General features: G+C 42.2%; 1 protein-coding gene across 2 annotated transcripts in view; it reads left to right on the forward strand.

Moving 5' to 3' along the window:
* The first annotated feature begins 1,398 nt into the window (after positions 1–1,398).
* Positions 1,399–23,413, forward strand: part of NOD1 (nucleotide binding oligomerization domain containing 1) — an 86,432-nt gene continuing 64,417 nt past the window's right edge. The window contains exon 1 of one of the 2 annotated variants that reach the window (XM_089652066.1): positions 1,399–1,840. The gene's annotated coding sequence lies outside the window, so the exon portion shown is untranslated. The remainder of the gene's footprint in view (positions 1,841–23,413) is intronic. The other variant, XM_089652068.1, reaches the window with a different exon arrangement.

Here is a 23,413-nt window from a genome sequence, read left to right on the forward strand (position 1 = left end):
GGTTGTTCTCAGTGAGATGGTCGCTCAGTTGGTTGTAGACTAGGCGTTCAAGGAGTTTAGAGGAAAAGGGGAGTAAGGAGATGGGTCGTAGGTTGTTAAGATTGGTGGGGTCTAATGAGGGCTTTTTAAGTATGGAGGCAACTAGTGCATGTTTTGGAGAGTTGGGGAAGATGCTGGAAGAGAGGGAGAGATTGAAGATATGAATTAGAGAGTGTAGGATAGAGCCAGAGGGTGACCGTAGCATTTGTGACGGAACAGGGTCCAGGGGGCACATGGTTAGGTGGGCGTTAGAAAAAAGTTTGGCAACCTTGTCTATAGTAATGGGGTTGAATGCGGGAAGTAGTGATTGTCCCCGTGGACATGGAGTGTTAAGTAGGGGAGGTATCTGTGCATCGGAGCAGGGGTGGACTGACAACTCATGGGGTCCTCGGGCAATAGGGGATCATGGGGCCCCTGTGTCCTTGCCCAAACTCAAAAAAGCCTATGAAAAAGGTACCAGGGGCATCTCATGGGGCCCCCTACTGACCCCGGGCCCTCGGGCAGTGCCCGAGTTTCCAAATGGTCAATCCGCCCCTGCATCTGAGATCTCCTCACGAATTGTATCAGTTTTCTTTTTGAAGTGATTGGCGATCTCCTGGGCAGTGAGTGAGTTAGTGGTTGGAGGCAGTGCAGGATGAAGAAGAGAGTTGAAGGTAGAGAAGAGTTTACAAGGACTGGATGAGAAGATGTTAATGAGAATGATTAAATTGGTCTGCTTGGCAGTTTTGAGGCAGGAATAGTATTTCTGGAGGGCAGATTTATTTAGGTAGAAATCTTTCGGAGACCTAATCTTCCGCCACAGACGCTCAAGAGCATGGCTACGTTTCAGGGGCGGCCTGACAACTCATGGGGCCCCCGGCAATAGGGGATCATGGGTCCCGTGTCCTTGCCCACACCCAAAAAAGCCTATGAAAGAAGACAATGAAAGGTACCAGGGGCATCTCATGGGGCCCCCTACTGACCCTGGGCCCTCAGGCAGTGCCGAGTGCTCAAATGGTCAGTCCGCCCCTGGTACGTTTCGTGAGACTTCTGGTGTCATCTGTTTGCCATGGCAGTAGAGACTGGGGCCTCATTGTGTGTGTATTGAGGGGGGCGAGCTTGTCTAAGGAGGATGACAGTGAGGTATGACATGACACTGTTTTTTTAAAAAAATAAAACATTTTCCTTCTATTTTAGAATGCATTATTCAGATTTTTTTTTCTGTCACCAAAATAATCCATAAACCATTATAGTTATACAAATGGAGATAGACTATTGCCATCTAGTGGGTAAAAATAAAATCACACACCAATTCTAGCAGAAGGAATACTAAAGGACGTTGCAGTGGTGTATTACACCAGGCGCTATGAGCACGCTCCAAAAACGCAGAAGCCGCAAAATTCACCTTCTCTGTGCTTTATTCATGGGAGATAATGGAGAATTTACACCAAAGGATTCCAGACTCAGAACATACTACGAAGACTTCTCTACGCACGCGCGAGAGCGTTTCTCCTCAGCAGCGTGCCCGCCCCGCCCACGTAGTGACCATGTGTAGAGAGTGGGCGGGGACAGAAAGTTTGGGGTGGTGACGGATGAGGGTTGTCGGACAGGTTGGGTGGCTGATTCCGGAGCGAGAGAGGAGTGGTCGCCTCTTAGCAGAACTCGGGGGGACATTGGTGTGTGGCCGCTTCTGTACGGTGGATGATGTGTGGGGGGACCAGGAGTACTGGAAGGAGCTTCTTCACACAGAACTCACCCTGAGCTGAGGAAATGCATCACACAGCTGCAAGGTCTGCCCATAACCACCAACCAGAATTCATGGGTAACATTGCTATCATTAGATGTGATTTATTCATCATAATTGATTAAGAACATTTCTAATATTTGTATTAATCATTTATGTATTGTAATAATTGTATATTCAGAATATGTATATTATATTTCATTTATTCATGATATTTATATTATTGTTTCATTATTAAATTCAGCAATAATATGTATATTATCGTTTATTAAAATTTCATATTTATACTATATTTTATTCAGAATACTTATATTATTATTTTACTAATCGGCACTGTTACCCCCTTCCTGCCCGGGCCAATTTTCAGCTTTCAGCGCTCACACTTGGACAATTGCACTGTCATGCAACATTGTACCCATATGAAATTTTTATTATATATATAATATATATGTATATGGTTTTTTTTATACATATATTTATTTTCTAGAAAAAAAGACAAAACATTTTGAAAAAGAAGTTTTCAAATAGGAAAAAAAATAAAAATAAATATATATATATATATTCATCTCTCCTAGATTGTAATTTCCAAGGAGCAGGGCCCTCATCTCTCTTGTATTGAACTGTACTGTTGCTGTATTGTCTCCCGTTATATTGTAAAGCTCTGAGCAAACTGTTGGTGCTATATAAATCCTGTATAATAATATATATGTATATATATATATATAAAATATTATTTAATATTTATTTACATTTCTAGAAAAAAAAACATTTTGAAAAAAAAGTTTTCAAATATATATATATATATTCATATTTCATATTTATTTAATTTTCTAGAAAAAAAGACAAGTTTTGAAAAAAAGTTTTCTTAGTTTCTATTACAAAATTTTGCAAACAGGTAATTTTTCTCCTTCACTGATGGGCATTGATGAGGCGGCACTGGTGGACACTGATGAGGTGGCAATAATGGGCAGTAATAGGCAGCACTGATAGGTGGCACTGGCATCACTGATGGGCACTGACTGGCAGCACTGGTGAACACTGGCAGCCGTGATGGGCACTGACTGGCATTGATAGGCAGCACTGATGGGCACTTTTGGGGCTGCACTGATAATCAGGGCACGGATTATCAGTGTAGATGTTCCCTTTCACGCTTGCTGATAATTGGCAGTACTTTCACAGCGTGAGGAAACTACTGCTGATAACCAGCAAGTGTGTTTACATTGTGATCAGCTGTGATTGGACACAGCTGATCACGTGGTAAAGGCCTGCTGTGATTAGCCCTTTAACATGATTTGTGATCAGCTGTGTCCAAAGGACAAAGTGATCAGAGAATGTGCTGGGTGCACGGTTCTAGGTGGACATCAATAGACGCCCTCCCAGAACTGGACGACCGCACTGTAGCCATCATTCAGCTATAGTGGTTAATAATCAATAATATTGATATTATTTATGAATAAATCATAATTATATTTTATTAATAATTCATCGATATGTATGCAATTGATTATTAATAATCATATTTATGCTATATTTTATTCATAGTATTGTTTTTAATGTGTCAATAATATTTATATTATTAATAATATTTCATATTTCTGCGATACTTCATAATATTTATATTGTTTTTCTAATATTTCGTTAATAATTATATATATATATTTTTTTTAATACTATTTTATTCATATTAATTTTTTTAAAATAATTTGTCAATATTTATATTATTGGTTTTTAATCGTAATTAAAGTAAACGGACATACGGTTCATTTTTGCATTGGTAAAGGATGTGAAAAACGGATGTAAATGGATGAAAAACTGATGTGAACTGATCCGTTTTTTCTTTTGGAAAAAACGTGACTGAACTGATGAAAAAACAGAAGGTCCGTGTGAAACCAATAGTCCGCGCCACCTAAGAAATAACATATATAAACATATCTGAAGAGGCTGCATTCTCACCTGAGCAGAGTGATTTCAGGACATTTTCAGATGATTTTATCTGAGCATCTGTGAGTGTATACAAGCTGTTCAGTCCTCATGCACACTGGACGTTTTTATAGCGGCTGTTTTTGGCTTTTGATGTTTTTTTTCGACAGCTAGTAAACCCCCCAGCATGTTATCCTATGTGTCTATGCACACACAGACTGTAATCAACGTTTTTTGGCTGGAAAAAAAACCCAGGACTAGTGGGTTTCTAGAGGAATTTTTTAACTGTAAAAATGCTCTAATGTGGGAAAACGCCGCAAACCGGCATTTATGGACCTTTTTTTGACGTAAAAACATTTTTTTTTGTAAAAAACCGCAAACGCGGGAAAATGCCACTAATCGTGGCTAAACGCTAGTGTAAAAATGCTAATAAATACTGAAAAACTCACGTTTTTAACGTGACTTTACACAGCTAACATTACCCACATTATCAAAACACCCCGTGTGCATGAGGACTCAATGTGTGCATTCCAGCTTCAGGTGCTTTTGTTTTAGCCAATGGAAAGCACTAGGGGAAAAAGACCAGTTCTTACAGGCTGAAATACACCTGAAAAAATGCTCAAACACTTGACTGAAGTGTTTACATTAGGTATGTAGGGCCAAAGATGCCCAAATCTTCCTCAAAAGTAGCTCATGTAGCTTTGGATCATCAGGCACAAAAGAAGAACTAAAGACAAACTTTTTTTTTTATTTTGGTTAGAGTAAGGCCCCATGTACACCTAACGATGGAAACTGACTGCTGGAAAATGTAGGTTAAAAAAACGTCTGTTTAGCCGCGTTTGCATACCGCGTTTATGTGTGTTTGCGCTTAGAAGCGTTTTTTAAAGAGATGCACAGGAGACCTCCCAAATGCCCAGAGTGCACTGAAAAGTGGTAAATTATTAACTATTTCAGACTGTTTCAGAGAAATACAGAGAGTAGAAGCAGAGACAGAAGTATGTGTTGAGATTAGCTTAGGTGTGAGTTGCTCATTGATACTTCTTTTGTTTCCAAGGGTGGGAAAAGTGTCTGGTGGAGTGAGTCATTAAGGCCACCTGGCAGGGGGTCTTCATGAGGAATTTGAGGTGTGAATGGTCATTAACATATCTTTTGTTTCCAAGGGTATGAATTGGTCATTACAATGTGTGACAAGCTTGGTAGGAACATCCTGTGTTCAGTGTTTTGTCCATTTGAGTACCTTGACAACGCTTTACATGTACTTTTCATGATGAAAAAAGGCTCTGGACAGCATCGGCAACTGGAAGAGTTAAAAAAAAAAAAAATGTTCAGACGCAAACGCTTATAAACGTGAATTGCCACGTTGACAAGCATTTTGCGTTTGAAATGCTGATAAAATCTACTGCTGCACGCAAGTTTTCTGCGTTGAAAAAAACGACTGTAAACTCAAATGCATGTAAACGAAGATGTGTACATGGACACATAGGAATACATTAGGGTGAGTTCAGGGGCTGCTGAAAAAAACGCTGAACAGCTCCTAAACGTGAGTTTATCAGCTGCAGTGTACATGAGCCCTAAAGCAAGGTTAAAGCTTCTATCATTTTCTTTTTTTTTTTTTTTTTTTTGCCATCTGTGTCCCATTGGACATATCTTCCTTCACTTCCTGTCCCATAGCCAGAAAAGGAAGTGAGAGAAAATCCATCCAAAGTGAAGAAATGCTTGGTTGTCACCAGGGTTACCAGAATTTATGTCGGAGACACAGACAGCAATGAAAAAAAAAATCTGACAGGTGGTCTAATCCCTCTCTAATCTATCCAAAACTAGGCAGTTTTGCCTTTAGTTATACTTTAACCTCCCTGGCGGTATTCCCGAGTGTAGCTCGGGGTAAAGTTTCAGCACCACATGCGGTAACCCAGAGCTACACTCAGGAATACCCTGCAGCGTTGCTCAGGGATCTCTTCTGCACTTACCTTGTCCTGTGCTCCCGCGATGTCCCCCCTGCAGTGTCCCCGGCCATCTCATGTGGCTGATGGCAGCATCTGTCTTCCGGGTTCCATTCCCTGCAACGTCGGGACGGAACTGGCGGGAAATTTGAAAATGTCAATAAGTGACATTCACTAAATACACTAAAATCACATAGTAAAACATTACTGTATCAAACCATTTCACATACATTTTGTCCCTACTGCTTTGTCCTGTGCCCTGCCTGCATTTTTACTGTTCTTTCTGCCTGGAAACTGAGAAACGTCCATGGCGTCCAAAAAGCGTCCCTTTAGGTCAAAAGCGGTTTTAGACCAGCTAGAGAACAGCGATAGTAAATTAGAACCACTTGCAGAATTGAGTGATGATTCGTGGGGAAATTCGTCATCAGACACTGAAAACGATTTTACGATTTTGCTCAGTGATGTGTGAACTTGGTGCTATATTTCAAATTTCAGTGTTTTTGGTTTGATTATATTATTGAATTAAATGTATTATATTATTTTTTATGATTATTTATTATATTATAATTTCGTGTTTCAAATTTTATCATACCCGGGATGTTTACTAGACTCTTGTTTGGACAGATTTCGGTGACTTATTCCTAAAAATGACAGGCCTACAATAAAAAAAACGACATATTTCCATGCAAAAAAAATGTACTGCTTTGAGCACAGAAATATGGACATAATCAGACCGCTAGGGAGGTTAAAGTGGTTGTAAAGGCAAAAACGTTTTTTTACCTTAATGCATGCTCTGCATTAAGGTAAAAAACTTTCCAACTGCAGTGCCCCTTAGTACCCCTCCATAAGGCCCCATTCACATCTGGGGGTTTGTGATCTCATACAGAATTGCTGCGATTGTGCGCACAATCCCAAAGCGCTCTGCAAAATGACAAATCTCACCACGTGTGTGTGTGGACGCCATTCATTGTCACGCTGCAATCTTGACAAACAGCATCGCACGAAGCTCAAAAGGAAGCCCTTGCTCCTTTTGGGGCAACAAGCTTTGCGCAGTGCGGTTTGCTGCAATTGCAGCGCGATTTGCTGCGTGACAATCGTGGCAGAACCGCACAGCATTTAGGTGTCGTTAAAAATGAATGACACCCGAACATGTTTGGTGCGATTTGCCATTTTTGCAGAGCACTTTGGAATCGCGGCAATTCTAAATGGGATTGCAAATTCCCAGATGTGAATGGGGCTTAGCAGGAGGGCCTAATTAGTCCTGTGTCAGGCTAGGTTCACATGTGTGAGTGGTGCGAAAATCCTTGCAGCCGCACCACCCGCACAGAGCAATGCGGACTCACAGGCGGGTGCCATTATTTCTTATGGCACGCCACTCGCACTGGGATATTCAACCTGACTGGGAATCGAGGTTCCCGTGCGGGCTGCGTTTTCAGAAGAAGTGCAGGGACTTCTTCCCTGCGTGTAATGGGGCACGGGAGTCCATTCAAGTGAATGGGCTCTCGTGCCTGCGCAAAACGCGGCCCGCACGGCTGCATATATGTGAACCAGGGGTTAATCCAGCACTGTGCCTGGCTTCAGTCCTTCTCTCAGCATACCTGAAAAATATTTCTTACCTTTCTAGTTGTGTCTTTGGAGAATGTTTATACATATCCTATACGCAGCTTCTGTTGCTTAGAACAGATTCCAGTTGCAGTCTTTAGGGACTTTAATTTAGTGAATTAAAGTACAACGTATCACCCAAGATTTGAGATCTTTAAAGAATATATAAACCTTCACCTTGTAAAACAACCCATTCAGTTTAAAATTGAAATGAATGGCAAAACATTTATGTATAGATATAAAAAAAAAAAAGAAAATAGTATTTGGTTTTTTTTTATGTGATCACGTTCCCTCTGTTTTCAGCTGCATAAGGATCTTAGAGAGCTGGGGGAGGAGAAACAGCAGCACACAGATCTTTCCAGTAAATAGCTGTGCAGGGGGAGCATGTCAGCACAAACATGATGATTGGAGGAGTGCAGACTGAGTTCCAGAACAGCAAGAGAACTGAACGCGCTGTGCTCTTCTGCTTGTTGTGGTCAGTTTTTAATAGGAAAGCAGAGGAACTAGCAGGACTACCAGGGATTTCGCACAAAGGAAGCAATACAAAGAGAACAGTATACTTTTTCACACAAGTACATGGTACAGCAGGCACATATCAGGAATATGAAATGTTGGGTTTACATATTCTTTAAAGGCGAAGTTTTGCTACGACCAATGGAAGTACCCCTTTGTAAGCTGCATATTATTGTAGTAGTCGCCACTACTGCAGTTATATCAGCAGTCTTCCAGGTCTCATGCCAAGCATCTGTCCTTCTGCATAGTAACCAAAGGGAGTTGCTTGCTCGGCACTGCTACTTTTCAGAAAGCTTTGTATTTTTTTTTTTAATGAAAACAAGGTGATCTCTGAATGAAAAAGGTGGAGAGTGTGATATCACCACCCCACCTCTCAACTGTGTCCACAAAAGGATACCCCATATTCATTGAAAAAAATACAAGACGTTCTGTAAAGGGCAGCACTGCCAAGCAGGTGACCTCCTATGTCTACTGGAGCAAGAAGATGCTGCTATCATTGTAGTAGCGGCAATTTCTACAGTGATTTGCAGCTTACACAGGGATCAGTCACATATGAGTTATGCACATTTACATTGATCCACGTTGAAACATAACTGTGCAATACAAATCATACCTAGAGTTTCGATTTGATTCTTTCTTAGTCTGGCCATACACTATACAATTTTCTTGAGAATTTTGCTTTAGATTTACCAAAAACTATATAATATGAGGTCAAACCTAAACAACACTTTCGATTGTATCCAATTAGGCAGGCCCTTGCACTACATAGTTGAAGATAAATCTAAAGGAAATTGGACAGAAAATTGTATAGTGTATGGCCAGCCTTAGGACACACAGTATGCACATCTAGTTTACAACTGATAATGAGATTTAGCAAAGTAGAGATGGGGTTAATTATGGTGCACCTTACTCCCAACCCCCCTCTGTAACATTACACAGAAGGGGAAAGCCTATTTTTTTCTTTTCACTTTCATCGTTGGCTCTTCTCTACCTTCAACTCTCTACTTTCTCCACCCCCACCGCTACCCAGTGCCTCACTCACTGCCCACGAGATTGCAAACCACTTCCAAAACAAGATTGACGCAATTCGTAGGGACATCGCCACTACACAGACACCCACCCCACTTAGCATTCCTCATACCATACCTCCCTCAACACTCTCCTCCTTTGACCTTGCTACCACCAAAGAGGTCCTTAAGGTCTTGTCTGAAGCCCGCCTCACCACCTGCCCCCTGGACCCTGTCCCCTCACAACTCCTTCGGTCACCCTCCTCCTCCATCCTATGCATCCTCACTCACATCTTCAATCTTTCCCTCTCTACGGGTGCCTTCCCCACCCCTCCTAAAGCACGCGCACATCACTCCCATACTTAAAAAAAACACTCCCTAGACCCCACCAACCTAAACAACCTAAGACCCATCTCCATACTGCCATTTACCTCTAAACTCCTAGAATGCTTAGTCTACAATCGTCTGAGCTCCCACCTCACTGACAACAACCTTCTCGACCCTTTACAGTCTGGCTTTCGCCCTCTACACTCCACTGAAACGGCCCTACTAAAACTCTCTAATGACCTACTAACTGCAAAAACCAACGGCCACTATTCAATACTCCTACTACTCGACCTCTCTGCGGCTTTTGCCACGGTTGACCATCCCCTCCGCCTCAAAAAACTACACTCTCTTGGCCTCAGAGACTCCGCTCTCTCCTGGTTCTCCTCTTATCTATCGCAGCATTCCTTCAGTGTTACCTATAACACTGCCACCTCCTCTTCACTCCCTCTTTCTGTAGGGTTCACTCAAGGTTCTGTCCTTAGACCCCTTCTCTTCTCCATCTACACCTCCTCCCTTGGTCACTTGATTAACTCCCACGGCTTCAAGTACCATCTCTATGCTGATGACACGCAAATCTATTTGTCTACCCCTCACCTCACCCCTTCAGTCTCCTCTCGCATTACTAACCTACTAAGTGACATATCGGCTTGGATGTCACTCCACTTCCTCAAACTCAACCTCTCCAAAACTGAGCTCTTAGTATTCCCCCCTGCCCGCGCCACCTCCACCGACCTCACCATAAATATCGGTAACACAATCGCAAGTCCATCCCCTCATGCCAGAGTACTAGGTGTAATCCTAGACTCCCATCTGTCCTTCCAGCCCCAGATCCAATCGCTAACAAAATCATATAGATTACACCTCCGCAACATCTCCAAGATATGCCCATTCCTAACACCGGAAACCACTAAGCTACTTATTCATTCCCTTGTCATATCACGCCTCGACTATTGTAACTCCCTCCTCATTGGCCTACCTCATCGCAGGCTATCCCCCATCCAGTCTATCATGAACGCTGCTGCCAGACTCATCCACCTTACTAACCGTTCTGTATCTGCCACCCCTCTGCCAATCTCTCCACTGATTCCCAGTTGCCCAACGGATAAAATTCAAAACACTAACAATGACATATAAAGCCATCGACAACACTGCCCCAATTTACATATCCAATCTTATCTCTAAATATCACCCTAACTGTACACTCCGCTCCTCGCAAGACCTCCTACTCTCTAGCTCCCTTATCTCCTCCTCCCATTCTCATCTCCAAGACTTCTCCAAGGTTGTCACCCATCCTCTGGAACTCCTTACCCCAATCTATCAGACTATCACAGCAATGGGCAAACTACGGCCCGGCAGACCCTTTAATCCGGCCCGCGGAGCGTGATACATTGGCTGTCAGGATGTGTGTAGGCGGGGCAGCGTGACGAAAGTGAGGGGAGCTAGGCTCCTCTCACAGTCCGCCCTGAAGACCGGAACGGCGCGGGAACATGGCGAGAGGAACGCGCGGAGCAAAGGTAAGTGAATTGACACAGGGGGGACTTGGCTTACTACTTGGGGGGGAATAGTACCTTGGGGGATGAAATACTATATGAGGGATAAATTAATATGGGGGATGAATTACTATGGGGGATGAATTACTATATGGGGGATGAATTACTATATGGGGGATGAATTACTATATGGGGCATGAATTACTCTATGGGGGATGAATTACTCTATGGGGGATGAATTACTATATGGGGGATGAATTACTATGGGGGAATATTACTATACTTACTATGGATGACACATACACATCATTCATCTACTCTTGGTCCGGCCCCCGGGTCCAATATATGAACCCATTGCGGCCCTCAAGTCAAAAAGTTTGCCCACCGCTGGACTATCATCTACTCTACTTACCTTTAGGCGATCATTGAAAACCTATCTCTTCAGGGAAGCCTATCCCGCCCTCTGCTAATACTGGTATCCTCTACACTTCCAACCACTCCACCCCCCACAGTTTTACCTATTGTACCACTCACCCCTCCCTCTTAGATTTAAAGCTCCAAGGAGTAGGGCTCTCAACTCCCTCTTGTATTGAACTGTATTGTTACTGTATTGTCTCCCACTATAATGTAAAGCGCTGAGCAAACCGTTGGCGCTATATAAATCCTGTATAATAATAATAAATAATAATCATAATTTCCTGTGCTAGGGACCCATTGTCCCTCTTTTTACCTTCCCCTCACCACTGCCATGTAGTTCCAACTGATGTGGCACTGATGTAAACCTGTCAGTGTGACCAGTCTTGTGGATGTGATTGTTATAACCTTTCTATCTAAATCTCACTTCCCCTGTTACCTGCTTTGCCTCACTGTTTGCTAGAGGACAGAAAGCATCATTTTTTATTGGTTATTTATTATTCTTTTCAAGAGTTGGAATTGGCCTTTAATTCTTGGTGTCACAGATTGGGGTTGATCTGGGTACAGGGAGGAGCTGGACAATGCACAAAGTGTTTTTGGCCAGCAGGCCAAGCACCCCAATCCATACCCAAGTAGTGGCCATAATCAACAGGCACACACTAATATCGAAGCTGCCGTCACTCACAATTTAAAGTGGTTGTAAACTTCTGACATGAAATATGAACAAAACATTTCTCTCTATAGTGTGTACTTGTCTCAGTCCAGAGCACTGAGGCCCGGTCCACACCATGCCCGCACATGAATCACATGAATCGAACAGGAACGTGCTGTGCATTCCTGTGCAATTTACATTCTGTTCTGTTCATTTTGAATGGGCTGAAATTGCACCTCCAAAAGTAGTGCATGCATACTTTTTAAAACACACTGCGGCTGAATAGCATGGTACAAAAGTGCCATGAAGTCCGGATGTGGGCAAACACATCGCATTTCCAACCTAGGTTTGGGGTGTTGTCAGCATTCTATTGACACCTGCTGCAGATTACAAATGGAGTGCGTTTGCATGTGGTGTGGATTGCACAGCACGTTCCTGTACGATTCATATGTGAGCATGGTATGAACCGGCCTGAGTTTCATTTCTATCTGCTGCCCTATTCCTCTATCAGCACCAGTCACTTCTGACAAGTTTTCCTGACACCATGTGAGAAACGGTGACAGGGGATGGAGGTCCAGCACACAGCCTGTGATTGACAGCCTCAGCTCTCTTTCTGTGTGAAGGGGGTGTGTCCCTTCGTTTCAATCAGCTCTCACTGAGCACTGCAGAGTGTAAATTCAGCTCCCCGCCTCCTGTTTTCTGACAGCTCAGACAAGCTGTATAAATTCTGGACCTTTAACGGCTGCAGAGAAGACTGGTACAGCTTATGAAGGAGGAGTTGTTTCATCTCTTTATCACCTAAGGCTACTCACTTCATTGGGTTTATGTAAGGGTCACCACGGTAAAGGCCTAGGAGGAAACTTGCTCCTGACACCTCCAGTAAGTACACTCTGTGCTGCTCAAGCTGATTGGCATACAAATCTCTGCAGACCACACAGGTTAGCAGGTTAGCTGAACCAGGTAATGTCACGTGTTAGTGTTAGAACACAAGCTTACAGTCTCTTCACTGAAACGAATCCTCATGCAATCAGATTGGCCGTGTTGTTCTCTGCCAATCAATGCATTGGCTGAGAACATGAGGGTGCAGCGGCATGATGCAATATTGCAAAGATTAGCATTGACTTCCATCTGAGCTTGTAGGCAGTGAAGAGACAGTACAACTACACACAAAACAGTCTCTTTAGATTTGTGTGTTCTTTAGAGCAAACAAAAGCAGTGTATTTGTTTTATTTTTAAAGTAGAACTAAAGGCAAACGGTAGAACTAAATGCAAAACTTTTTTTTTTTGGTAGAGTAAAGCCCCATACACGCTATCAGTTTTTTGTTTTTTCAGCCCGAGGGGCTGAACGAAAACAAACTGACAGATCCCTGTACTAACACAAGCGGTGTTAGTATATCGATCTCCCCCCGCTGTGCTATTGTGTTCTGACAGGGTGACTGCCCCCCACCCTATGCCAGGACACACTGTTCAGCCAATCGGCAGACCTTTTTCAGTCATGCACCTTCGACACAAGCTGGACGAATGTCTGGCTTCTGTCGGATCGGCTACCGTACACAGAGGCCGAATGTCATCCCCCACAGCCATCTCCTCCTGTCCCACCATCCCCTCCCTCCTAGACTGTAAGCTCGAAAGGGCAGGGCCCTCTAACCCTCCTGTATTGTGTATTGTTTTGCTACTGTATTGTCTCATGTCTTGTCCCCCATTCTAATGTACAGCGCTGAGCAAACCCTTTGGCGCTATATAAATACTCCGTAATAATAATAATCTTGACTGATGGCTTCTGGACTGGCCTGCGACATGTGCGCTGTCTATCAGTAATAGGACAACTTGTCACTAACTACTGTAGTACCACCAAGCTAGCTTCCCTTTTTATACCTGTAAAGTTAAAAGTCCTGGTTTGACTTGAACGCCACTCATAATTTACAGCTCAACCCCAGGATATTCACAACCCACCACCCCTTACTCCCATAACCTAGTAAACAAATGAAAGTTTGGGTGCAGATTTTTGTGGTTGAAAGCTGTGGAGGGCTTTTCAAAGTATTTGGCCAATATTCAACTTCAGGCGCTCTTTTACAGAATCATTTAGTTGGAAATTGAATATTTTACAACTGGATCATTTTGTTGGTGATTAAATATCATTTTTCAGCACAACGCATGGACAGTGCATATCCATTTATCAATTCCAGGGTGTGTTTAGGACACTGACAAATACAAGCAGTTATGCATGGACCTTACACGAGTTTTGTGCCTTTGTCTGACATTTTGGATAGCATAGTTATAGTATTTACAGTTTGCCTCCTGCCAAAAAAAACCCCCAAAACGCTCAGATTAAAAAATAGGATAGATGGTTTCAGGCCTTTCATCTTGCTTTGTTTTTATTTGTGTTGACAGTTTTACATCAAAAAATTCTAAATTTCAAAAATTCAGAAAATTATGTCAAATAATAATTTTTAATAATAATTTTTCTTTATTGGCGCCAATCCGTGGCAGCATACTATCACATGTATGCTGCCATGTAGGCACCAGGAAAACAAAAAATTGTATCAAATACTTACCATAATGTTCCTTTCCTGGCTCTAATCTACGGTAGCATACATGCGGCTGTATGCTGCCATGTTGGTGTCAGGAAAGTTTTTTTTTTATTTTGTAATATGGTCCATTAATTTTGTAATTCCTTTCTTTTGTTTTTCATATAGTTCATAGAGGCAAGTATAAACATGTAAATTTGTATCTGCGTAGACATCAGTAATGTTGAACTGGTCAGATGATCACATCATGAATTTCACTTCCACATGGTGAGGAAATAGTGTGATGGGCATGGCCTTTGTGGGGAAAATGTCACTAGCTGGTTTGCTTTGGTCTATGCATTCTCCTGTGCCCTCATATAACAATGCTCAGACCTGGTAAATGGCTGCTTAGGTACTGCAAGCTGTATAGTAGGAGGTGGGCAAAAGTTTCAATTCTTTTAAGGTATATTTTGAGATTAGGTTAAACCATACATTCTTGCAAATTAGATTTTATTGAAGGAAACACAAGATGTACAACATTAAAGAAGGCATGTTGGTGTGTACAGCTATAAATAGCTTGATTATCAAGGAGGTTTGATATTGATATCTATACCTTACATATCCTATCCTGCATGTCCCTATCCCCATAAATAATATATATGTGTTCATATATAACTTCCATTTACAGCAGCCATGTATACAGGCACACACATATACACATTTTGGCCATATAAACACCCCCCCCCTTCCTCAAAGAAAACATGCACAACAGTCATATATACAGTCCCAACCCTTGACAACCACCACCCCCAGCACACATGTACACTCAGTGGCCAATTTATTAGGTACACCTGCTTCAATTGCTTGGTAACACAAATTGTTAATCAGCCAATCACATGACAGCAACTCAATGCTTTTAGGCATGTAGATGTGGTGAAGACAACTTGCTGAAGTTCAAACTGAGCATCAGAATGACGAGGAAAGGGGATTTAAGTGACTTTGAACGTAGCATGGTTGTTGGTGCCAGACAGGTTGGTCTGAGTATTTCAAAAACTACTAATCTACTGGGATTTTCACGCACAATCATCTCTAGGGTTCACAGAGAATGGTCCGAAAAAGAGAAAATATCTAATCGCCGGCAGTTGTGTGGACGAAAATACCTTGTTGATGTCAGAGGTCAGAATAGAATGGGCAGATTAATTGCTGTGACATTCAGATAGTAGGGTCAGAATTTGGCATAAACAACATGAAAGCATGGATATAACCTGCGTTGTATCAATGGTTCAGGCTGGTGGTGGTAGTGTAATGGTGTTGGAGATACATTGGGGAAAATCATTTTTTTATCCCCTGTAGATTTTGTAAGTTTCCCCACTTACAAAGAAATGAAGTGTCTATAATTTTTATTATAGATGTATTTTAAATGATAGAGATAGATTAACCAAAAATCCAGAAAAACAGATGATACGAATGTTACAAATTGAGTTGCAGCTCAGTGAGTAAAATAAGTATTTGATCCTTAAGCAAAACATGACTTAGTAGTTGGCGGAGAAACCTTTGTTAGGAAGGTAAGAGGTAAGACGATTTTTGTAGTTGGTTACCAGGTTTGCACACATCTCAGGAGGGGTTTTGGTCCACTCTTCTTTATAGATCTTCTCTATATCATTAAGGTTTCTTGGCTGTTGCTTGGCAGCTTGAAGTTTCAGCTCCTTCCCTAAATATCCTATAGGAATAAGGTCTGGAGACTGGCTAGGCCACTCCATGGCCTTAATGTGCTTCTTCTTGAGCCACTCCTTTTGTTGCCTTGGGTCATTGTCATGCTGGAAGACCCATCTTCAGTGTTCTGGCTGAGGGAAGAAGGGTCTTATCCAAGAGTTTGCAATACATGGCCCCGTTCATTGGCCCCTCAATGTGGCAAAGTCAGCTTATACCTTTAGCAGAGAAATAGCCCCAAAGCATAATGTTTCCACCTCCGTGCTTGATTGTAGGGATAATGTTCTTAGGGTCATAGTCAGCATTTTTATTCCTCCAAACATGGCAAGTCAAGTTAGTGCCAGAGAGCTCCGTTTTGGTCTCATCTGATCATAGCACATTCTCCCAATCCTTCTCTTAATCATTTAGATGTTCATTGGCAAAGTGTACATGTGTTTTCTTGAGTAGGGGGACCTTGTGGGTGCTGCAGGATTTCAATCCATGGTAGAGTATTGTGTTACCAGTGGTTTGTTTGGTGACTGTGGTACCAACTGCCTTGAGATCATTCACAAGCTCCTCCCATGTATTTCTGGGCTTATCCTTCATTTTTCTCATGATCATCTGTACCCCATGAGGCGAAATCTTGCATAGAGCTCAAGACCAAGGGCGATTTTATAGTTTTGGGGTTTTTTTGTATTTCTTCCATTTGCGAATAATCGCTCCAACAGTTGTCTCCTTCTCACCAAGCTTCTTGCTGATGATCTTGTAGTCCATTCCAGCCTTGTGCAGCTCTACAATCTTGTCCCTGACTTCCTTTGACCGCTCTTACCATTGATGGTGAGGTTTGGATGGAAGAAAGAGATTCTGTGAACCGGTGTCTTTCATAATCATAACGAGTTGTCGTTAGGAGCACCTTCTGAAATTGACAGGACTAATCTGTGTACCACATGAGCACACAGCTATCCTGTGGGAGCCAGAATTATTGTTGGTTGGTGGGGATCAAACACTTATTTTACTCACTGACCTGCAACTCATTTATAATATTTGTATTGTGTTTTTTCTGGATTTTTGGTTGATATTCTGTCTCTATCATTTAAATTCCAGTGGGAAAACGTACAAAATCTGCAGGGGATCAAATAATTATTTTCCCCACTGTATGTTCTTGGCACTAGCAAGGTGTACCTAATAAAGTGGCCAGTGTATATGCACAGCAGCCATCAATATCCAGTCATGTACATGGACCATAGCCAGATATAGTCCTTTCCTACCCCTTCACCTATATACTACAACAGTCATACATAGATCCACCCTTCTCCAATAATTTCTAAATGCATATAAATGCATGTTGTGATTTCCACACTGTGCATGTACCTGTGTTTAGGTGCAGTCAGTTTAGCTGTGTTTAGGGCCTGTTCATGCCAGAACATGGTGTGGGAAAAGCGCATTTCTGTGTTCATTCCCCACACTGGGAATGCACTATCCTTGCTAAATGGTCATGGGTGCCATTAATTAGTAATGGCACCCCAAGCGCAGCTAGCAGCGCGGCAAGTTTGCAGCCACCAAACTGCATGGTACCTCATTACCATGCAGTTTGGTGCAGTGCGATTTTTGTGTCACACCTGCCCTATTTTTGTGTTGCTGTGCATTTGCTAGCCCATTGAAATGAATGGGCTATCAAATACAGGACAAGAAGCAAAACGCACTTATTCCGGTGTAAACTAAAACTATAATTCTGTGCGTCTAGGATCTGATTAGACTGGAGACTACCCACATGTAAACATGACTAAACCAGCTTTAAAGCAGGAACATCTAAACACAAGCATGCCAGTGTCAATGAGGCCTTAGGCTAGGTTCATATCTATGCGGGTGAGGAACTGTGTGTAAATTGCACACGTTCCTTCATCAACAGCAAAAACGTGCTGCTGTTTAACAGAGGCACAGGGATGCCATTAAGCCTGGGTTCACATACATGCGGTGCGGTACATCGCATGTGATTCGCACAAGAACCGCATTCCTGTGCCAATTGCATGCGATTTGTGTGCGGTGCGATTGGAGCCATACAAAATGTTCACAACGCACCTGCACCAAAAACTTGCAGGACCTTTTTTTTTTTTTTTTGGTCCGCACTAGAATCGGACCGCATGGGTATTCACACCGCTTTCAGGGTGTTGTTAACTTAACATACCACCCGCAGTGGTTCGCATGAACGGGGTGCGATTCTAATGCGGTGCGGAATTCGCGCTGAAAACGCTGCAAATTCCGCACAGCATCAGTGTGAACCAGGGCTGAACATAAGTGGCACCCTTACACATTGGAAACTGCATTTGCCATTTTCCCATGTGTAGAAAGACGTAGCATTATTCCGTGTCTGTAGTTTTAGAAAAGATGCAGAGGCATTTTCCCTGTGTTTCCCGCAGGTACAGCAGCCCACTCAGAGTAAATTATATGCACATATTCTCAAGTGTTATCATAAACCTGTGTTGCCAGATAGGCTGGCCATACACTATACAATGTTCAAAAACCATATAATATGAGGTCAAACCTAAACAACGCTTTCAGTTGTATCCACTTAGGCAGGCCCTTGCACTACATAGTTGAAGGAAAATCTAAAGAAAATTGGACAGAAAATTGTATAGTGTATGGCCAGCCTAACTCTGGTTACACAATGAGCAATGTAATAGTTGAATTACTCACTTTCCTGATTAGGAAGCTAGATCATATGATTTCCGCGGATATGTAGGATTAGAGTTCAGATTGACTAATCTTCCACTTAAGCAGATTAAATACCAATTTTTTTTAGACTTGCCCAGCACAGGCAATAGTTTGGAGTAGCATTTACTCCAGGGAAGGCAAGAATTCTTGTCCTTGCATTTATTTATTCATTCCATCAGGATTAACAAATATTTTTTTTATAACATTTGAGTATTGATCAACTATAGGAAAAGTAAAGGAAAGAGGAAAAGAACAAGTTTCAGTCAGTGAGTGAGCACATTTGACAATTCAGTGAAAGACATTAAACTCGTTTGCTTATGGGGGTCCCCCCCCCCTTATTGCATTGCATCCCAGGTGACTGAACCAGTTTTACAATTTTTCACGTACACATTACAGACTTGAATATTTTTTTAGGATCCCATTAAACCAAGTATTTTCTGAATGAACAGGATCAATAGAATTAAAGTCGAAGTTTAATCTGCTTATATTTTGGTTCCCCATTTCCCCCCTCAACATGTTAATTCAATTTTTTAATCAACCTTTCTGTTTGCATTAAATACCTTATTTCCAACATAGTGATGACTTCGCTATGTGTCTGTGCTTCACTATGCAGTTCAGGCAGATCATGGCTGGTGGGAGGGGACAACAGGTTGCTATAGTACTCTAGCCCTCAGTCCTTATGCAAACAGTGGGCTGGCTCTTGGGAGGAGTTATGCAAATATCAAACTGCATAAAGAGATATATCACAACACAAGTTATGTGTGTCTCAGTGAATCCTTAATTGTGATAAAACAAATGTATCAAACAAATAATACATTGTATGCTTACCAGGTAAATTTCAGAGGGTCAGACACAGCATATTGAGGATAGCATCATTTCCCAGCGTGTGAGCCACTGGAAGGCCTAGTTAACACGAGCCTGCAGGCTGGTTGTGGGTGCAGGAATCTCACCTGTTCCCACACTAGCAACCACCCACAGCCAAATCGCATTGCTCTTGCAAGACATACAGGGCTGCCATTCATTGTGAATGGCACCCCAATGCATCTCAGCCCGCAGCGGATGCATTTATGAAACGTGGGCACAGCAGCCAATTTAAATGAATGCGCAAATGTAGGCCGCATAGCCTGGACTAGTGTAAACCAAGCCTAGTGTAGGATTTCCTACAGCCTTTCTCCTTTAATACCACCTCCACTTTACTCTCTCTCTTTTCAGTGGAGATTGATATTCCTCATAAATGAAACAGATAGGGGCATCTAGTGCTGTCTGTTTTGAATAGTATTTATTAAGCCACTTCAGAATTGCACTAACAAAAGGAAAATTAAAAGCAGGCACATCAATCTCTTAGTCAGTGGTGGGGTACCACCTAGTCAATTCTTCACCTTAAAATATCATGTCTGCACTGTGACCTCTGCCCGTGCAGCTCTCCGCACCTCCCTCCTCTCCGCACTTCTGCTGCTGTTCTCCTTTCAGGATATCTACTCGATCGATGTTTTTTGTGGACACAGTTTTTTATCACAATTAAAGAATATATAAACCCAACAATCCTGATATGTAAATGAAATATATTAGATGGCGCTATCACCCTAAGTGTATAAAAATCAATAAAACAATTACCATACAACTATGACATATGACAAACAAAAGAAAACAAAAACTGCAAGATAAATATTAAACTATGCAGTGTCCTAAATCAATCCAATGTCCATAGTGAACATCTTTTTTCTTGCTAAAAAAGTGTACCATGGAACAGAGAACTGTGACCTCCACAAAATGTGCAATAAAGTCCCACTATATAATCACATTCTCCACCATCCGTGAGATAACTTCCACCACCAAGGTTGCTAAACACCCACCCGAATTTATTGCTGGTATGTTTAAAAAACCAGCATAAGTGCATATGTGTGCAAATGTGCCCTTCGGTGCAGTATAGGGAAAACCTCATCCAAGCTTTCATAAGCAATCTCTCCGTATTCATTCAATGGCAGGAAATAAGAAGAGAGGGCCCAGAAGAAAAAAGCCCTCATAGCGTAAAACTATCCGATATTTTTTTTATCAAAAACCGCTTACACCAACAGCAATAGTAGCTGTCACCAACTCTAAGGATCACAATATACAGGAAAGTCCAAATTCCTTTAACAGTTGTTGGAATTCACACCTTGCGGGAACACAAACTACTATTAAACAAGGACTGTATGCCAGGCATACAATCACTGCTATTAATGACAATTTGGAGTTGGTCCAATGCACTTCTGGCTTTAGTTTCAAAGTGGCACTGGAATCCTCAAACAGGGCAGATATCAGGAGTGAATTTAGACTACTTAAAGCAGAACTTCACCCAAAAGGGGAAGTTCTGCTTTTCCACAAACTGCCTGTGACGATCGCGGCGTCAGGCCCCAGACCTTCTCCCCAAACTCGTGACCGAAAGACTGGCCGATCTAAAACCGCGATGTGACGTGCATAATAATGCCACACCCAGCTGCACCCTGCACAACGATTTTCCAGCTAATGGGTACCGATCGATGTGCCAGCAGCCTGAATCGATTGTTACTGGGTCAGGTTAATTACGCAATTAACCCCTTCACACTGCCACCACCTCCTTTTGGCTCAGAGAAAGAGGAAACTCGCAATATCGCTATAACACTATAACAATTGAAATAATCGTCCGCATAACCCGGTCATTGACACAGGCCGGTTATACAGAGAGTTAAACCAGCAGTAGCGTCTCTTTAAAGGCAGGGATTCGTAAATTGCAATTAAGAGTTATAGAAGCAATTCAACACTTTTAGAAGAAAGATTTATTACTAAAAGGGTCAAACAGGTGCAGTAAAAATATTTACAGAGAAGATGTAAATAAGATATATATATATATATATATATATATATATATATATATATATATATATATATATATACAGAGCAATACAGCACAGATAACAGAAAGCAGTTCAGGTAAGTAAGTACTTGCCAAATAAATGCCTGGGGTTAAGAAGCTTCAAGTTTCATGAGCTTCAGGTTGATTTGCTTCTTGTCTCTACTGCCAATTCCGTTGACTCATCGCAGGAGACTTTGCTTTCTGTCTGCAGATCTTGTTTCGCAGACCGTTATATCTCTCTAACTAACCTCAAGAAGAGAGAAAGCTCTCCTTATCTAAGACAATCACACTGGAATTTTCCTATCACGGCCAAACCAATACCTTATTTGGTAAAAGGATTGTTAGGCAGGCTCAGCGTCATATGCTGCTTGCATTCCTGAGGGAGGGGAATGAGGAGATGCATGAAACCTCCAGGTGCTCACATAGGCGTTGAAGAGAAATACCCAAAATGTATAAGTTTGAAGCAAAATGGAGAACTACACCTGGCACCTGTGGGCATGATTGTGACACTGCCCTCCCCCCAAACACACCTTTTTAGACTTTTTTTTTTTTGTGATGGTGCTGACCAATCAAAAGCCCTGTCATTCCTGGAAGGAGATGAGAGAAAGCGCAGGAATTTCTCATCCCCAGACCTTTCTCTCCTCTCTTTGCAGGGATGACAGTACGGGCTAGATGGCATCTGACTGGTCAGCACCGTCCATGTGATGCTCACCAATTAAAAGCCCGAACTGTCATCCCTGCAAGGAGAGGAGAGGGGGCGGGATTTCTCTCCTTTCCTACCGCTTAGATTATCGACCATCTGCTTTCATAGTAAATATCCCCACAGGACCACTCTCTGCTCAGCATGGGATGCCTGCAGGGAGGTTTCCCGCACCACTCCTGTGTGAACGCAGGCTATGACAAGCCTGGGTTCACACAGGAGCAGTAGGGAAACTGCATGCGATTTGGACAGGAATCACATTCCTGTTTAAATCACATGCTAATCTTTGCGGTGGAATTTGTATTGACACAAATGGCACCGCAAAGTATAAGTTTCCGGTATCAGGAGCATTTTCATAAGTAAGAGTACTTGTGAAAATACTCAGAATCAGCACCAATATCAGTATCGCTGCATCCCTAAACGTTACTGTTACACAAAGATAACCAAGTAAATACAAAATGCCCACCCGAGTAAATCGCCTGCCCCTCCAGCTTGTAAATCATGAGTGAACTGTGATTAACCACATTTTTTGAAAAGCTGAGTTAAATTTCACTTGAAACACCCTGGCCTGATTACTGCCAGACCTGTTGAATCAAGAAATCACTTAAATAGAAGCTGTCTGAGAAAGTGAAGCACGCTAAAAGATCTAAAAAAGCAACACATCATGCCGCGATTTAAAGAAATTCAAGAACAGATGATTAACAAAGTAATTGACATATATCAGTTTGAAAATGGTTACAAAGCCATTTCTAAAGATTTTGGGCTTCAGTGAACCACAGTGAGAGTCATTATCCACAAATGGAGAAAACTTGGAACAGTGGTGAACAGTGTTCATGATTCAACAAAAGGAAAGAAACTGGGGGAAAAAGGACATCCATGGGAGAGTTCCAAAGGAAAAAGCCACTGCTGACCAAAAAGAACACAAAGGCTTGTCTCACTTTTGCCAAAAATCATCTTGATTATCTCCAAGCCTTTTGGGCTAATATTCTGTGAACTGATGAGACAAAAGTTTAAGTTTTTGGAAGGTGGGTGTCCCGTTACATCTGTCGTAAAACGAACACAGCATTTCATAAAAAGAAAATCATACCGACAGTAAAACGTGGTGGTAGTGTGATGGTCTGGGGCTGCTCTGCAGCTTCAGCACCTGGACAACTTGCCATAATTGATGGAACCATGAATTCTGCGCTCTGCTAGAAAACCCTAAAGGAGAATGTCCGGTCTTCAGTTTGTGATCTCAAGCGCATTTGGGTTATGCAGCAGGGCAATGATCCGAAACACACCAGCAAGTCCACCTCTTAATGGTTAA

The sequence above is a fragment of the Staurois parvus genome, unplaced genomic scaffold, assembly GCF_062004578.1.
Source record: "Staurois parvus isolate SC_StPar_1 unplaced genomic scaffold, SC_StPar_1.0 ptg000670l, whole genome shotgun sequence".
Lineage (NCBI taxonomy): Eukaryota > Metazoa > Chordata > Amphibia > Anura > Ranidae > Staurois > Staurois parvus.